We start from the raw sequence: 17,066 nt of genomic DNA, 5'->3' as shown, positions 1-17,066 counted from the left end.
ATTTTAATATTGTTCTTATGAATTTTTATTAAAATAATATGACATTTTGGTGACCAATCTCACCGAATAAAAAGATTGGTGGAGACTCTATAATTTGGTGTTTAATCTGATTCATGGAGGATAAACACTTACATTTTTCGAGACTAGTTACACCGTCCAGGGTGTACTATTTGCACTCTTCATCACTAGGGTAGAGAAACGTCTCGACATATTGTAGTGTCGATTTCTGCTATATAATCACAATATGAGTACACAATCTCCTATAGAAAAGCATGAAAGGCAAAATAGAATGTTATTATAAAACTTCACAGTGAGTGAGATTCTTCTTACAACGAGCTACTCAGTTGGTTTAAAGTAATGCAAAAACTCAATCCCGAGGCAATAGTTGAGTTCGAAACTCATCATGCATACGAGAATGATTAAGTGCATAAATGCCAATTCTATTGTGTTTTTTGAACTTACCCACAGTTGGGGTGTTCAAAAAATACCCAAACTAGATGAGCCGGATGACTCAACCCATCAACCCGATAAAAAATCCAGGTATTTTTTTTAAAAAAATCAAGTTACGCGTCGGGTATCCGGCCTAACATTTCCCGGGTCAGGCCCGGGTCACAAAATTACTGGTTACATTTATTATATATATATATATAATAATATTACATATTTAATTATTAATAATTTTATATATTAAATTAAACTAATAAAATTAAAAAAAAACTCCCACGAAAAAAACCACTTTTAAATTTTATGTTTGGATGTTAGAGTATGTAATTCAAACATTTAAATTTGTGTATTTTTTTAAAAATTAATAATTTGAAAATGATAAAAAAAATTGGGTACCCGATTACAGTTCCGGGTACCTGAAAACCCATGTACCCATATTTGAACACACCTACCCACAATGAATTAATGCGATCAAATACTACAAAACCGATGTGTTCAAATACTACCCACAGGCTGGCCTAAATGGATGTTACATTCTTGTATGGAAAATTAGGCATGTAAACGAGCCGAACGAATACGAACGGGGGTATGTTCGTGTTCGTTTGTTTAACTTTAACCGAACAAATGAATGAACACGAACATAAACGAACAAAAAATTTATTGTTCGTGTTCGTTCGTTAAGGAATATAACTTGTTCGTGTTCATTCATTTAAATGATAAACGAACACAAATGAATGAACATAAATGAATGGATGCAAATGGACATAAACGAACACTATAAACAAACGTAAACAAACACAAACGAACGAACGTAAACGAACACAATAAATGAACATAAACGAACGTAAACGTACATAAATGAAAATAGATTTTTTTTCTTTCTTAACAATTTTAGGATTATATTTAATTGTTTTAGGTTTTTTATTTTTATTTGAAATTAATTGAATTTTAAAATATTTATGGGTATCAGATTAAAATTTATAGGGTTTTAATATTTTAAATGGGTCTAGAGTGATTGGGCTAAACATAAATGAACGCACATAAACGAACGAACATAAATGAACATAAATGAACGAACATAAATGGAAGAACATAAACGAACATATTACAGAACGTTCACGAACTTAATGAATGAATGTGCTCTCTGTTCATTTTCGTTCATTTAATTAAATGAAAACAAAATCTTGTTTATGTTCATTCATTTAATAGATAAACGAACATAAACAAACTTCCCGCCGAACGGTTCACGAACGGTTCGCTGAACATTCGGTTAGTTTACAAGCCTATGGAAAATACAAACAAGTTTTATTATTAGAAATTCTCTAAGATGGTAACCACAACATTTTTTCGTTACATTTGTCCTTATTAAAAGGGAAGATACAGAGTTTTGAACTTGTTTCCTCAGAAATTTACGCTTACATGTTGTCAATAAAGACGATATATGCATCATTTAGACCGTATAGCTAGGATCAAAGTAACAATGGACTCTTTGGGTAGAATGTGGAAACCTCCACATGTATAACAACGTTATTGTATCCGACATATTGCTACAAACTACCATGGAAATTTTAAAAAGAATGATGAACGTCAATGACTTATACGCATGAGTATGATACTTTTTTCAATTCCATTTCTCAGTCATTTTCATTTTATTTATTTATACTTGACACTAACTAGTACATATGGATTAGGTTATAAATTCTTACATTAATGGTTTGAGTTTATGCTTTAAGAGTTGCAATGCAAAAATGACGAAGGCTACAATTACATCAGAACCATCAACAAAGAAAAGTGAACAAATGTATATGATGGGGGATATTGATATGGTCATATGACAACCAACTCGTATGAGGATATCAATTCAACTTTAAAGGGGGCACATCGTTTACCTGTAAATGTTTTGGTTAAAACAAATTATTTTCATTTAAGTAAGCTTTTTGCGAAGCTCGGGGACAAACTCTTACTTGGATACAAAACGACCATGTTTATCACCCAATATTAGTAGCATATCTACATAAAAAAAGTTGCAACATCAAATGGAATATTGGAAACAAATTTTTCTCACACCCATGAATTATTTTATGTGACTAAAATGCCACAACCTCTTCAAGGGATTGAATCTAACTCTTTCAGAGTGAATCTATAAGAAAGGTGGTGTGCTTGTGGTTTTTTCAAGCTCTAAAGTACTCATGCTCCCATGTCATAGTAGCTTACTCATAATCCCATTTGGACTATAAAAGTTATGTTGATCTCGTCTACCAAATTTTGCAAGTATTCAAGGTGTATGAATTTGAGTTCCCCCTATAGGTAATGAAAAAGACCGAAATAAGATTTAGACTTGTCTTACAATTATACCATATCTATTTTTACTAAGGGAACCATGTTGTCCAAAATTCACTTGAATTCATTGTAATATGGATATTTGACAAACTCAAAAGAACCTGAAAGATGTGGACATTGTAGAAACTTAGGCCATAAAAAGAAAAATATATATCTTTTTCATCATCTTTTAACGGTGGACTGTAATTATGTAATTTTTTTTTGATATTAGAATTTATGTTATTTTGATTTTTGGTATTGTATTTTCTAATCTTCTATTCTATATAATTTTTTTTTCATATAAATATTAATAATTTTGTATATTTTATTTTAATTACAGTTTATATTCTACGATTTAGGTTAATATTTTAGGGTTTTGGTTTTGTAAATTAAGTTTTCATTTTAGTGTTGATGATTACGCTTTAATGTTAAGAGCTTAAGGTTAATGATTTATTGTTTATAAGGTCTAATGTTTATGATTTAGGTTAATATTCTATCGTCTAATGAATTAGAGTTATGGTTTATGATTTAAACATTTTAAAAATCCTAATTTTTTTCCAAAACTCTAACCCTAAAATTAAAAAAGAGTATATTTGGAAAGTTCGCATTCAAATGCGCCTCTAAGTTGGCATGTGAAATCCCCCAAAGACGCGATTCGTAGGATACGCCTCCCAACTGGCGTGCCACCTCAACTGGAACCCGGGAAAAGCTCGCCCTGTAGAACATGCCTTTTAGTCACGTTAGCAAGGCTCAGTTTGTGAAACATGCCTCTTTACCTAAATTTCTAGACAAGGTTAGTTTGGTAAATATAAAGGAAATGGTGCTATTGTGGTTTTTTTTTTTTAACAAAAACCTAGAACTTTGGGTTTTCATTTCTCTCATACTTGCTTCGTATGATCATGTCAAGAGTGAAGTACTATCCGCCTGTCAATAGGGTTTTCAATCATTTCATGAGATAATGAAGACGACTATTCACAAATGGGTTATATATTCACACACTTACATTTTCGATTTACTAATTCAAAAGCCAACTCAATCGATTTGCTAGAAAAACCCCATTAAAGAACTGTTTGGTTGAAACAAGTGCATGTCATTTGTTGAACTGGCGTTGATGTTTCATTTCTACACATTAATGGGGTGCTTCTTTTGTATTGTTTTTCAGTTTAACGATGGACATGAATGAACTAATGGAATGTAGTGGTTAAGTTCTATATATATTTAATTTTTTATATAATTTAGATATTTTTATATTTTTAATTGATGGTTTGATTTTACATTTTTATTATAATTTTACATGCTTTAAATTTTCATATGATTTTAAAAAAAAAATTCTGACCTAAAGTCTTGTATTCATTCCTAAATAAAAAGTTATATTTTAATGCATGGGTTTTTCCTATTTATTGACCCCATTATTATCAGCATTATTATTATTATTTGAAAATGACGATAAATTTAGTCTTAAGGGGTAATTATGCTAAAGGACTTCTAATAGTGATTGATTACAAATATCATTACAGAGGCATAGAATAAAATGTAAGTAATTATTATTAGACGAATTATTTTTTGATAAATCTGAAGTAAATACAAGGTAGTATATGTTCAATGAAGATGAATACCCATATCCTAGACATTTACGGTGCTCAAACTCTAAATTTTAAGAATAACAATAAACCCCTTAATCAGTGAGATCATTTGGTCCGTGCATTAGACGAATTATTTAAGAATGTTTTTTGTGATTATTATGTATATCAAATGAGTTGTTAGTTTCTATAATATTACCCAGTAATCTAATTATAAATGGTATGAGCAATAAAACATACCAATACCATAATATGATATGTAAACACAAAAATATATTATATCGATAAGGAACTTTGTATATTATAAGATTAAATTAAAATCAAACTCGTTGTATATAATCACATAAAATAAAAGTTAAGGTCTAACATTGTACATTCAACACAAATTCATGTGTAATTTTAAGACCCATTCATTTAATAAAAATACATGTGTTATTATATATACAAATGGAAAATAAATAACAATGATAAGTGTGATAGGAAACGAATCTCTCTGAAATTCAAGGTTTCATTTGATTCTAAATAATATTTTGATATTCGAAAAGATCGTTCGATGGTTTTGGACTTAGAATTTGAGTGAATGCTAGATAAGACAGCTGTACCAACCACCCACGTACACATAAATTGGTCCTTTCATTATGAGAAATAGACTGAGAACAATTTATTTAAATTGAATTCAACCTTGAAATAATTTTTTAAACATTAACTTCACTGAAATTTCATTTATTTAGTATAATATTTTTACTTAAATCCAATTATAAATATGAATACAATTCTTTTAATATTTTTATAAATTTTAAATAACAAAACAAATTATGAAATTAGTATATAATTAAAAATTGACTTAATTATAAAATAATTGTCCAAATTATATATTTTTTCGCGAATAGGTGCCTAAATTATTATTTTTTGAATGAACTTGGTGTTTAACGTTAAAAAACGTTATAACTTTAGGTGTCCATGCTATAAACGCCATTAATTCGTATGTTAAGTGACACATGTCATATTTTAGTAATTTTGAAATTTATTTATTTTTGGCTTAATACAAAAATAAGTGTCTGAATTTTATCTCAAAAAATGTTTTAGTGCCTAAAGATTTTTCGCTAAAATTATGTGCCTAACGTTTTCATCGAAACACTTTTAAGTTTCTGGACCGTAGCGACGGTTAAATTTGGCCGTTAACTGACATATGTCGAGCCCTGGTAATTTTGAGAATTTATTTTAAAATTTTTTAAAATTAAAAATATTGTTTTATTATTATTATTAAAAAAAACAAATCCCATTCCCGCGCAACACCCACCCTTTTCCTTCCCCTTTATCCCTTCCCCCTTCCATGGTCGCCGACCAGCCGACCGTGACCTCCACCGCTTCCGCCGTTAGCATCGGTGTCAACTTTCGATCAAACTCCCATTGGCCTTTCACCGTAAGCTATCGTCGTTTGCCATGGAGAAGGTTTGAAGTTTCATCATAATTTAAACCATCATCGATGTTTTTCATCGATTCCGGCCGATCCCAACGTTCACCCCCATTTGAACCACCATCCAATTCCACTCAAAACCCATCCTCGTCGTCGCTCTATCAGTGCTCATCGAGTATTCCACCATGGTAACGGGGTTGAAATGAGATATTTTAGTTTTTTTTGAGTTTTTTATAATTTCATTAAAAGTTTGGGGTTCTTTTGTAAATAAATTAAGTTTTTTCTTTTTTATTAAAAAATAATATTTTTATTATTAAAAAATAATATTTTTATTATTAAAAAATAATATTTTTATTATTAAAAAATATAACGGTGGGCACCTAAAAGTGTAACTAAGAAAACGTTAGCATCGATTTTTAGTGAAAAAATCTTTATGTACTAAATCGTTTATCGAGGTAAAGTTTAGACACTTATTTTTTGTATTGAGCCTTTATTTTCTAAAAAAATTAAAAACATTATTATATTTATAAAAAAAACTCTAATTTCTCTTAAATTATAAAAAAATAAAATCTCTAAAAATCCTAAATCCCTACCCCGTCGCCGGTGTCCTTTATGGCCACGACCACCGTTGTCGACGTACTCCCTGCCATCCTCCTAATTATATGTCGTCGCAGTTTTCGTCGTTGACTATCAGAATTGCATGTGATCGCGATTTTCATCTTAAGGTTCGTGAGGTACAAAACGTTAATTGGATGTCAATCGGTTGCGATTTCACAGAGGTATTGATCACCAAGTGAGGTGAGGTAGGGTGGAGCTTCGTCGACGGTAAATGATGGTTGTCGACATGGGTTTAGGGGTTGAAATGATGGTTTTCAAAGTTTTGGGCTATTTCAAAATTTTTGTTTTTTTTAAATATAATTTTATTTTTTTAGTTTTAAAAAATTTAAAATTACCAAAATATAACACGTTTCACTTAACGGAAAAAACTAACAGCGTTTACGGTCTGAGTACCTAAAATAGTGACGTTTATAACGTAGATACCTAAATTATTTAAAAAAAGATTTTAGACATCTTTTCATTAAGCCTTAAAAATTTTGGTAAAGTTTATGTCGGCGAACATTAAAAATATGGGATTAGAAATCCAATTTTACCTTTTAAGTATGCCGTACAAAGATCTTTGAAAGTGGCACGTTTGCAATGATAAAAACCTACCTCCTTTGCACCATAGCCACGATAACATTGTCCGCATCATTTACCACATCAAAATTCTCCATTAACTATTGTTTTAATCATTACGAATGAGTATAAAATAAAATTTATTTAAAATTATTTTAGTCTCTTATAATATATGCCTTATAACCAATATTTATTTAAATTCAAAATCTTTAAAAATAATAATATTTCCCTTCAGTCACAAAAGTTCAATAAAATCTCTTCAATGTCTTTTTTATCAAACAAACATGCGTTTCGGCAGTATGTAAGAAACTAGGGTTTTTTTTCCTTCTGGCAGTTTAATTAATTTTGTTCTTCAAGCATGTATTATACTCCATATTGTTTGGGGAAAACCCTACAAATGTAGGACTCCACTTGTCAATTTTATTTTTCAATGGAAAATAACATCCATTTTCCCATCTGCAATTTGGAAGACAGCGATGGCTTCCCTTCCCCTCCACTCCAAGTTTTCACATAAGAGTTTGTGTCATTGTCCCCCTTAGCTTTCAACTTAAACCACCGCACCCCACCGTCAAATGCCGGCCATCCCCTTCCTTTGATCTTCCTCCACCGTCTGATCATCTTCATCCCATGGCCCTACCACAAAACCATAATAATAATATAACACACCCATCTAACTAAGATCCCAAGGCTAAAAAAGAAAGAAAAGAAAACCCTTGCATACATATAGTTAAAGAAATGGGCCAATGTCTGTGCCCTTATATTATTATATATTAATATCAACCTGGCTTTGCCATTAGTGCCGTGATTTCCTATATCTATCTATCGATCCCTCTCAGACCAACAAAAAAAAAATGAATCGTTTTCAGGTTTGCTCCCTTGTTGTTATCTTCTTCCTATTTACTTCCAGGATTCATGCATCTGGTGTTTCGACCCAACATACCAGACAACCTCGTCAACATTTTTTTCATCCATGGTCTTCGTCAACTAGTTCTAGTTCCCCCTTCAAAGACCAACCCAGTTCCCACTTCGGTGAAGGAAAACGAAGAGTTCCGACCGGCTCCAACCCATTACACAACAGGTGATGCATGTCAAGAAAACCAGCGGCAAATCAACTCAAGTTTCAGATAATCTCTCTTTCTTAATCTTCTGAGCATATTTTTAGATGATATCAGAGGCGATATCACAATTTAGTATACGTGGAGTTAGCTGGTGAGTAGAAAGCAAGCAGATATTGTACAAAGTACAGAATGTAGAGATGAATTAATCAATCAAACTCTTGTGTTTAGGATTAATGTCAAAGGCAATATGTATATGAACGTAGTTTCAGCATGATTAGATAGGGTTGAGTTGCTTTGCTTGTTGTTGCCCTCCCTTAGGAACGTCGATTGGATTTGTGAGTGTGATTAAATAGGGTTTTTCTTGTCTCGTGGATTTTATGGGAAACTGCAGAAAGAGAGAATATCATTGAAGCTTTGTGAACCATCATTATCACCTTTTACTTTTTTGCTTGGCACTGAATGCAATTCAAATTAAGATTAGTACAGGGCCAAAAGCTCATAAATTACCATTTTGAATTTGTTTTTTTTTTCTTTTTCCCACTTGTGTGCAGTGATAATAGGAGTGTTTTAGGCAGATTTTCAGTCAGCTGGTGTGAGTGAGAGGTGCAGGTATTAATGGCAGTTATTTCATACAACCACCATAAAATTAATGTTTGAGGATTTACTCCAATTCGTAATAAATTTCAGTTCAACGGCCCTAGAACAATTATTTCTGTTCGGCCTAGGTTGCGGCAAATGCAGAAGCCCTTCATGCTTCTTTTTCCCATGACCGCAGAGCTTATTATTGTTGCTTCTAGTTGTAGCAAAATCATAGGTACAAAATATGTCCATTTGCTTAAAATTGCGGATACTTTCTCTAGGTTAACCGGTTAAGATCTACCCAGTCCATTATTTTTCAATACATTAAAATATCTAGTTATATACCATTTATAGATTGCTTAAAAGCAATGGGTGGGAGCTTCAACTCTCTCAATCAGATATCAGAAGAGCATTTTTGTGCCCTTTTCTTTTGTGTTGATTACCCTAATTGAAATTAATCCGTATGAAACTCATTAAGTGATATTAACAAAATCGAATGCTATATTTTTAAAATATTCGGATTCAAACAATTGTATTCGTACAGTGTGTTAACAATTAATTAAAAAATTATAAACAAATATTATTTTATAATGACTCATATTATAAAAAAGTTCCTAAAATATACTCTTTTTCTCAGCTAAGTACCTAAAGTATTTTTTTGTTAAAATAAGTACTAAAGCTCATCTTTTTAATCAAAATAGGTACCTAATGTACTATTCAAAAAAATTTCATCCAAGTTATAAAAAAAGTTGACATATGACATTATTTAAGAATACTTTAGGTACTTATATGAAAAAATTAAATAATTTAGGTACCTATTTAGACAGAAAAATACTTTAAGCACCTATTTTGACCAAAAAGATAAGTTTATATACTTATTTTGGAACAAAATACACTTTAGGTACTTGATCGGAAAGGTTGATATAATGTAAGTACTTATTTGTGATATAAGCCTTTTATAGTCCCTCTATATTTTTTTTATATAATTTGACCCATACAAAAAGAATGTAACGACTATACCATACATCACCTGAACCAAACAATTAGGACCAAATGACCAAGAAAACAATAGCAATGGACATTCACCTTATGTTTTAAGAAGATGAATTTGAAAATTCATCCCTATAAATTACTGAATACTGCCTGAACATTTCTAACATAAACAACGTCAAAGATTTGTGAATCCCCATCAGTTTTGATCAATAGAGTAATGTTCAATTGCATAACATCTCATGGAGCCAACCAGCAATTGTGATAAAAATGGAAAAAATAAATTAAAAACCCTGGCTAGTATTTCTGGATAACAACTGAATTAGCAATGCCGGCCTGCTCTACTGTTTGGTCCAAATCAGTCAGTTGTTTAGGAGGGAAACCCATTGTCTGCAACTGGTAGTCTCTTGCACCACCGGGCCGTGATGCATCGATGAACCCACGGACATCTCTGATTGAATGATGGTAATTGAAGCGTGAGATCATGCGTGTACCATCCGATAACCTTAGCTGAATAGAGGTTGTTGGCAATGATGAATCCACAACCAACCCCATAGACTGGGTTGGTGGAGTGGCGACACTACCTGCAGCAGCAGCAGTTGGCTCGAGGGAGTAGGGCTTGAGCTGCTGCTACTGCCTAGAGTTCTTCCAACACCCTGAAATGCACCTTGGCGCTTCTTTGGTTCCTGCATGAAAGCAAGGGAAGAAAGTTAACATCATCGCAGAAACAGGTAAAAGCACAGAGATACCAAGAAATTATAAGAGGGGAAAAAATGGGTGCACAGAATAGTTTTCATTCCGTCGAAGGAGGTTAAGTTCCACTTTTGTTCTCGGATCAGCTGGTTGAAGCTCTCTTGGACACACAGACCTCATCACACTCTGCATTCAAATATGATCAAGAACAAGCACATTAGCAATCTATACCGAACAAGAACAAGGCAGAAACACAAACGCACACCATGAGTGACATTGGTAAAATCGAACTTATCGAGAATGCCAAAGATTGTTCGAACATGTAATCACCTCAATTTTACCTAAAAACAAAACTTACGTTACTCAGATTCTGAGTCAACTAACAAATACATATAAATAGCAACAAATAAACACAAGATCCACAACAATATGATGCATTGAATAAAAGCAAACCATCGGAAAAGGCACTTCGTTAATCAAGAAGCTCAGTCATGAAGCAACATTAATGATTAACCTCTAAAGCTAATTGATATAAAACCAGAACATCTAAAAAAACACAACCCTAAGTCCAAAACAACTAAATTTGTAATTCATCAAGCACGCATATATATATAATCAGAGTAAATTGTACACCATTGTATATCAAATATACCTAATAACCAAATTGTACCTCCATGAAAGAAGCATTGGCAGGATCATTGAGTTGACGCAAAGGCCCATCATCAATTGTAAAACCATTCCTCCAGAAAGTAACAGTGTGATTGACAACTTCAGGTGGTGGTGGTGGAGCAGGTGCCACGGTTTCTCCAGTAAGTAATCTTGCCGTCCCACTGAAGCTTCTCGTGCTGGAAGACGATGGTCGGAAGTAATCATCAAATCCTTCCACCGCTCCCGCTTGTCTCGCTTCATTAAAAATCGAATCCACATCCTGATGCTTCGAAGGATCTCGAACCACCATCCCACTACTCACCCAGATAAACAAATTGAAGAAGAAAAAAAATCATAACAAAAAGTGAAGGCCTCCGTAAAAGAATTATACCTTTTTTCACCGCCGGTGAAATAATCCTGACCTTCATCGGAATCGCTGTCGGATCCACCAGGAGGAGACCGGTTCAGATCGGCGAGGGTACGAACGCCGCGAGCGTTGCTTTCGTCGCTACCAGACGGTTTCTTATCACCGTTGCGGCGCGACCTAAGTGTATAAGGGGGGCGAGAGGGGCGGGCAGGAGAAGGCGAGCGGGACCTAGAAGGCGATTGCGAGGGAGAATAATCAAAGGGTGAGGAAGTCGGGGAGTTGTTAACGGCGCCGGAACCGGGAGGCGCGATCGAGTGCGGTTGGTGTGCGGCGGTGGAATTGCTGTCGAAGAAAGTGGAAACGGCGGCGTCGAGGTCCCACTGGTGGAATTCCAAAAAGAAGAGTGCTTCTTCTTTGGAAGAAGAAGTGATTTCGATGAAGGAGTTGATCAAAGGCGCGTTTTGATCGGCGGTTGGGTTATTGGGATTTCCTTGCTGCTGAGTTTCGTGTTCCATTTTTCAAGTCTTTTTTCTGATAAAATTAGAAAGGACAGGCAAAACTGGTTGAATGCCCCTTCGCAAAGTAAAATGCAGGTGTATTTATGTGGTTAATTATTTATTTGTAATTTGTAATTTTAAAATATTATTTATTAATAATTTAATTTATAATAGAAGTGTAGTTTAAAATACTAAGATATTGCTTATATAAAAACTATGGATAGTTTAAATTTAAAATTTAAGATGAATAAAAGGTTTAATTGAATATTTATTAGGTTCTCTATTTAAATTTTCCATTAATTGTAGAATCATAATAAAAAGAATATTTTAAGTTGTAATGGAGTATTATTCCAAACGAATATGAGGTCCATAAAAAATGAATATGAGGTGTAATTTTACATTTTATTGAACTTCATTTATTTTTATTTAATTTTAATATTTTATTTCTAAATAAATATAATAAAATATAGTTATATATAAATTAAATATTTTATCTTCAGATAACATTTAAATTTTACTCACATGTAAAAAAATATGTATATATTATATGATTAGAGAAAATTATTTAGATTGAAATCAATTAATATCATAATATTATAAATAATTAAAATTAAAATTAAATTAAAACTCAAACAAAAATATTTGATTCAGTTCAACTTGAATTCCATAACTTTAATTTAATTCAAAAATTTTAAAATGAAGTTTGAATGATAAAATAATATTTTTTAATTAATTAATTTAATTTTTTTCACTTAATTCGATTTTTTATTTCCTCTTTAATACTTTCACCTAAAAAATTAATAATAAATTTGACAAAATAACCTCCTAAATCTAAAAATACATTAAAAAGCGATAAAAAATCAAAATTTCTAATAAACTGCAATAATAAAAGAGGGAAAATAGGAAAATATTTGCATTTAAAAAAATTGAAGTTAAAACATCTTAGATTGATATAACCAAATATCAAACTCCTATAAACCCAACGAAAATATAAAGCATATGTAAATAAATAAGTCATTAATTAAAAAAATGTAGGTTTAAGGGATATTTCTGCTCTTATTTAAACTTCATTTATTATTTTCGTCCCTATATTTTTCGTATCAATTTAACTCTCAAAGTTATTTAGAGCATCGACATAGCCCTTGAAGACTGAATTCGTTAATAGAACTTTGAGTCTTATAAGTTTGTAGATTAATAGATTAGTTTAAAATATTTACTAATCACAACTATTAGAAAAAATTCTAAAATTTTATTATTTATTTTAATGAGATTAAGAGATTATGTCCAATTTTTGGGATTTTCCCTAATCGTTGTATTTAATAAATATTTTAAGTATTTTATTATTTATTTTTAATAAGTGTCACGTCATTATCAAGTCACGTTAGTAATATTGACTGACGTAAAATTTACAAGTGTCGATAAACCAAAAAATTGATGGTTCTGTTAATCAAAACAGACTTTAAGTAATAGGATGATAAACTTTAATAATTAACTTCGAATACTAAATTAAAAAAAAATCATAAAGATAAAAGTGATAAACTAGATATACTACATAGGCAGAAGTAAGCCTTAAACCATTAAAAAATGTTTAATTGACTACCGTCGCAATTCACAATAATGTTAGAATTTGAATTTTAAATATCACTTAAAATATTATTACCTTATTAAATTATTGATAATTTATATTTTTAATATTATTTAATTTTATTTCATCCTTTAACTAATTTTATTTTCAAAACTTAAAATATTAAAATCATAAGGGTTATCTACTGCTATTTACTAAATTGTAAAAGATTTTTTTCAAATAATTTACTCGATACTATTTACAGCATTCTCTATTTTAATTTTATTTATTTTAATTATATTATATTTTAAAAATTATATTTATTAAAAAATATAATTATATTAATATTTAATTTTATGTCAAATACCAAATAAATTTATTATTTAATTTTTTCAATTTATCAAACAACGTCTAACTTGGGATCTTTAAGACAACTGTTTTTCTTTTTCTTAGATATACTTTATTCATCTATAAATTTTGATAATTTGTACACTAAAAAACAACAACTATATAATATAAACAGATAATTGAATCCATTAACTTATTAAAATCTATATAAGTCTATTAAAATATATATATAATTATATTTTTATTATTTATTTATTTATTTATTGTTTTAATGATAAAGTGGTCCTTGAACTTCACCATGATTCCTATCTTGATCCTTAAATTTTTTTCTGATCCTTAAACTATCATTTTGTTCCAAGTTTATCTGTAAAGAAGATTACCAACTAGTAAGAATATAACATAGGACACATTTTTATTGGACACCATATATTTTGGGGGTAAACTGAGAAAAAATATATTTAGGTACCAATTTTAACAAAAAAAAAATGTAAGGACAAATCTAGGTATTTGGTATAGTTCAAAAGTCAATTCAGTAATAAAACCTTTATTTTTAAACTAATAAAAGTGGAACTTTAATTTGGTAAATTAACCAAATAGAATCAAAAGGTAAGTAAAAGCTAAAGTTTATTTTCCAGTCCAAAAGAGGTTTGTTCCTTGAAATTGAAGCAAAGTATGATACCTGAAGTTGAAGATAAATATGCATTCTAAGTTCTAGCAATGCCCTATGCCCAAGGTTTCATCAAGCCTTGAATAAAATATACATGCACTAAACACAATGCGTGCTCTTCTAGGATTAATGTATCAAAGAGCAATAAATTTTGTATTCTTCGGTTCATTTTAATGAGATTATTTAAAATATACGAAATTCAAAAGTGTCATACGACTTCAATGGTAAAAGAATGTGTTATTATTCTGTCGACACTCGTTTTCGCCTGGGATTTTTGTTGATTTTATTAATATTAATTATATAATTATTATTTCTACTATTATTTTATTTTTATTTTCATTATATTTTTATTTCTATTTTTTTATTTATGCAGACCATTACAAACGGACTCAATAGGGCCACAAAAATTTAAACTGTCCCAATTATAATCTGACTCGAGCCCGCATAGCCAAACCCATCTACCAAACAACCCAATCAGGCCTAGTACCCGAAGCCCAAAATCGGGCCTAATGCTAACCCTAATTAATTAGGGTTTCTAGACCCTCTGTCGTCGCCACCGCTCACACCAATCCCCTACCGTCGTTCCTGCTGTCCACTCCCAATACTCCACGTCACCACCAGTCAGTAGCGCTGCCACACCGTCACCTCCACCATCATCACCTCTGTGCAGTAAGCAATCAAACCACACAAAAAAAGAAATGATGATTTCGGGGTGATAAAAGGCCCAGATTCTCTCTCTAAAGTGGGGGGTTTGGTTTTGTAGAAAAAGGGGGAGAGGACTCCCGATTCAAAAAAATTGTAAAAGGAAACTCGACCTGTCTTCTTTCGAGAAAAGAAATAAAAAAAGAAAGATATTTTCAGAGCAACAAAATTTTTCGTTTGAAATACAAGTCATTTTTTAGCAACGCAAAGCAATAGAAGAAGAAAGGAGGAAAATACCTCTCGGTCGGATCTTTCACCGACGATTGGGGCTTCTTCTGCTCAATCTGAACGGTCAAAAGGGAGAAGAGAAGTCGACGAACAACATATCTTGAAACGGAGACGATCCAACGGCTGACGGATGAGATCAGCGAGGAAGAAGCCGAAACGTTCTTGGCCCTTTTCGTGGAGTTTGAGGCCGAATCTCATAAAACTAAGCCCCGATCCGACCTCATGACAAGCAAACCCTTAAAATTTAGTGGCCATCGACCACCAGAGATGGCGGCGACATGCGACTGGTGCGACTGTCGACGACGACACTCGTCGCCAGTTTTTGTCCCCTAGTGATTTGCGTTTTTGTCCCCAATGGTCTAATCACATGCGAAGTCCCTCAATCTTCTTCTCATGTGCAATTTGGTCCCAATTTCAATTTATTTCACTTATTTTTAAATATTTTGTGCTTATTATGAGATTTTACCATTTTAATATTCTTATGTTAACTTTTGGTTTATTTTTCTTTCAGCACCTCCTATATTTCGCGCGTTTTTGCATATTAATCCACGTTTATTTACAACACTACATGTTTAATTTTGTGTTTATTTCAATTTAGTCACTCGTTTAGTTTCTTTAATTAAATTATTATTTAGTCCCTATAATTTTTGTGCATGTTACAGTTTGACCACCATAGCTTAATTGTTTTTGTTTCTTATAATTTCAGCATGTAGTTTTAAGTACTTTTATTTTAGTCCTTAGGCTTAGTTTTTTGGTTTATGTGTGATTATACATTTGGCATGTAATTTTTCTAATTTTTATTTTAGTCCTTGTTTATCTTTGGGTCTATTAGGATTTTGGCACTTGAAATATGCGAGCTTTATATTTTAGGATCTTTGTTTGTTTAAGTTACTGTAATTTTAAATTCTAATGTTCTATATATGTATGTATATATTTTATTTTTGTCCATTGTTCTAGATACGAGCATATATTTATTCTATGTTTTTATTTAGCTTGAGGTCTAAATATATGTGTATGTAGTAAACGTATTTTATATTGTTTCAAAGAGATAATCGTACATGGATGTTGGATTATTACTTTTTTTATGCAGGCAATATGTAAATATGTAATTTGTTGCATATAGATCTAGGATATAATTTGAATTAATTTGCATGAAACCCTCATAAGCATCTCTTGACTTGAATCGAAAAAAAATTGACTAAGGGTAATATTCTTTCATTTTAATATTGTCGTAAAGTGACTGACTTAACGTATAAGAAAGTTACTTTCGATAATTTTATAATGAAAGGATATCCCATTTATTGACATGAATTAAATCGAATCCATTTTAAAATTCGGGGATTGGGAAAAATATCATGTTCTTTTAATTAAATTCATCGAGAAAAGATTGTTAGATCGAATCAATGTCTCGTCTCAAGGTATTTAAATAATTGAATATCCTTATTCTCATTAAATATAAGTAAAATCAATAATTAATTATACTTACTTGATATATGCTTTTAATTTGCTTTATTTTTGCATGTGTTTTCCAATGGGTGTTCAAAATAATAACACTCGAATCCATATTGAGAATAGTAATATCTTTTCATTTCAGTTGGAGTAATAAATGACTGCTTTAAGGCATGAGAGATCATTTATTCTCGATTGGAAATAATTCTATATTACCGTTTTCTCTCGAATCAATATTGATTTTTAAGACGGAATGATGATATCTCTTCAGTTCGATTGAAGCAATAAATGATTGTTTTAAGGTATGACAGATAATTTATTCTCGATTGGAAATAATTAG

General features: G+C 31.3%; 1 pseudogene; it reads right to left on the bottom strand.

Moving 5' to 3' along the window:
- Positions 1–9,647: 9,647 nt before the first annotated feature.
- LOC120171165 lies at positions 9,648–11,825 on the bottom strand (annotated as a pseudogene).
- Between the last annotated feature and the right edge of the window lie 5,241 nt (positions 11,826–17,066).

The sequence above is a fragment of the Hibiscus syriacus genome, unplaced genomic scaffold (genome assembly GCF_006381635.1).
Source record: "Hibiscus syriacus cultivar Baekdansim isolate YM2019G1 unplaced genomic scaffold, ASM638163v2 tig00111812_pilon, whole genome shotgun sequence".
Lineage (NCBI taxonomy): Eukaryota > Viridiplantae > Streptophyta > Magnoliopsida > Malvales > Malvaceae > Hibiscus > Hibiscus syriacus.
The sequence above is the reverse complement of the archived record's forward strand: the minus strand, read 5'-3'. Positions and strand labels throughout refer to the sequence as shown.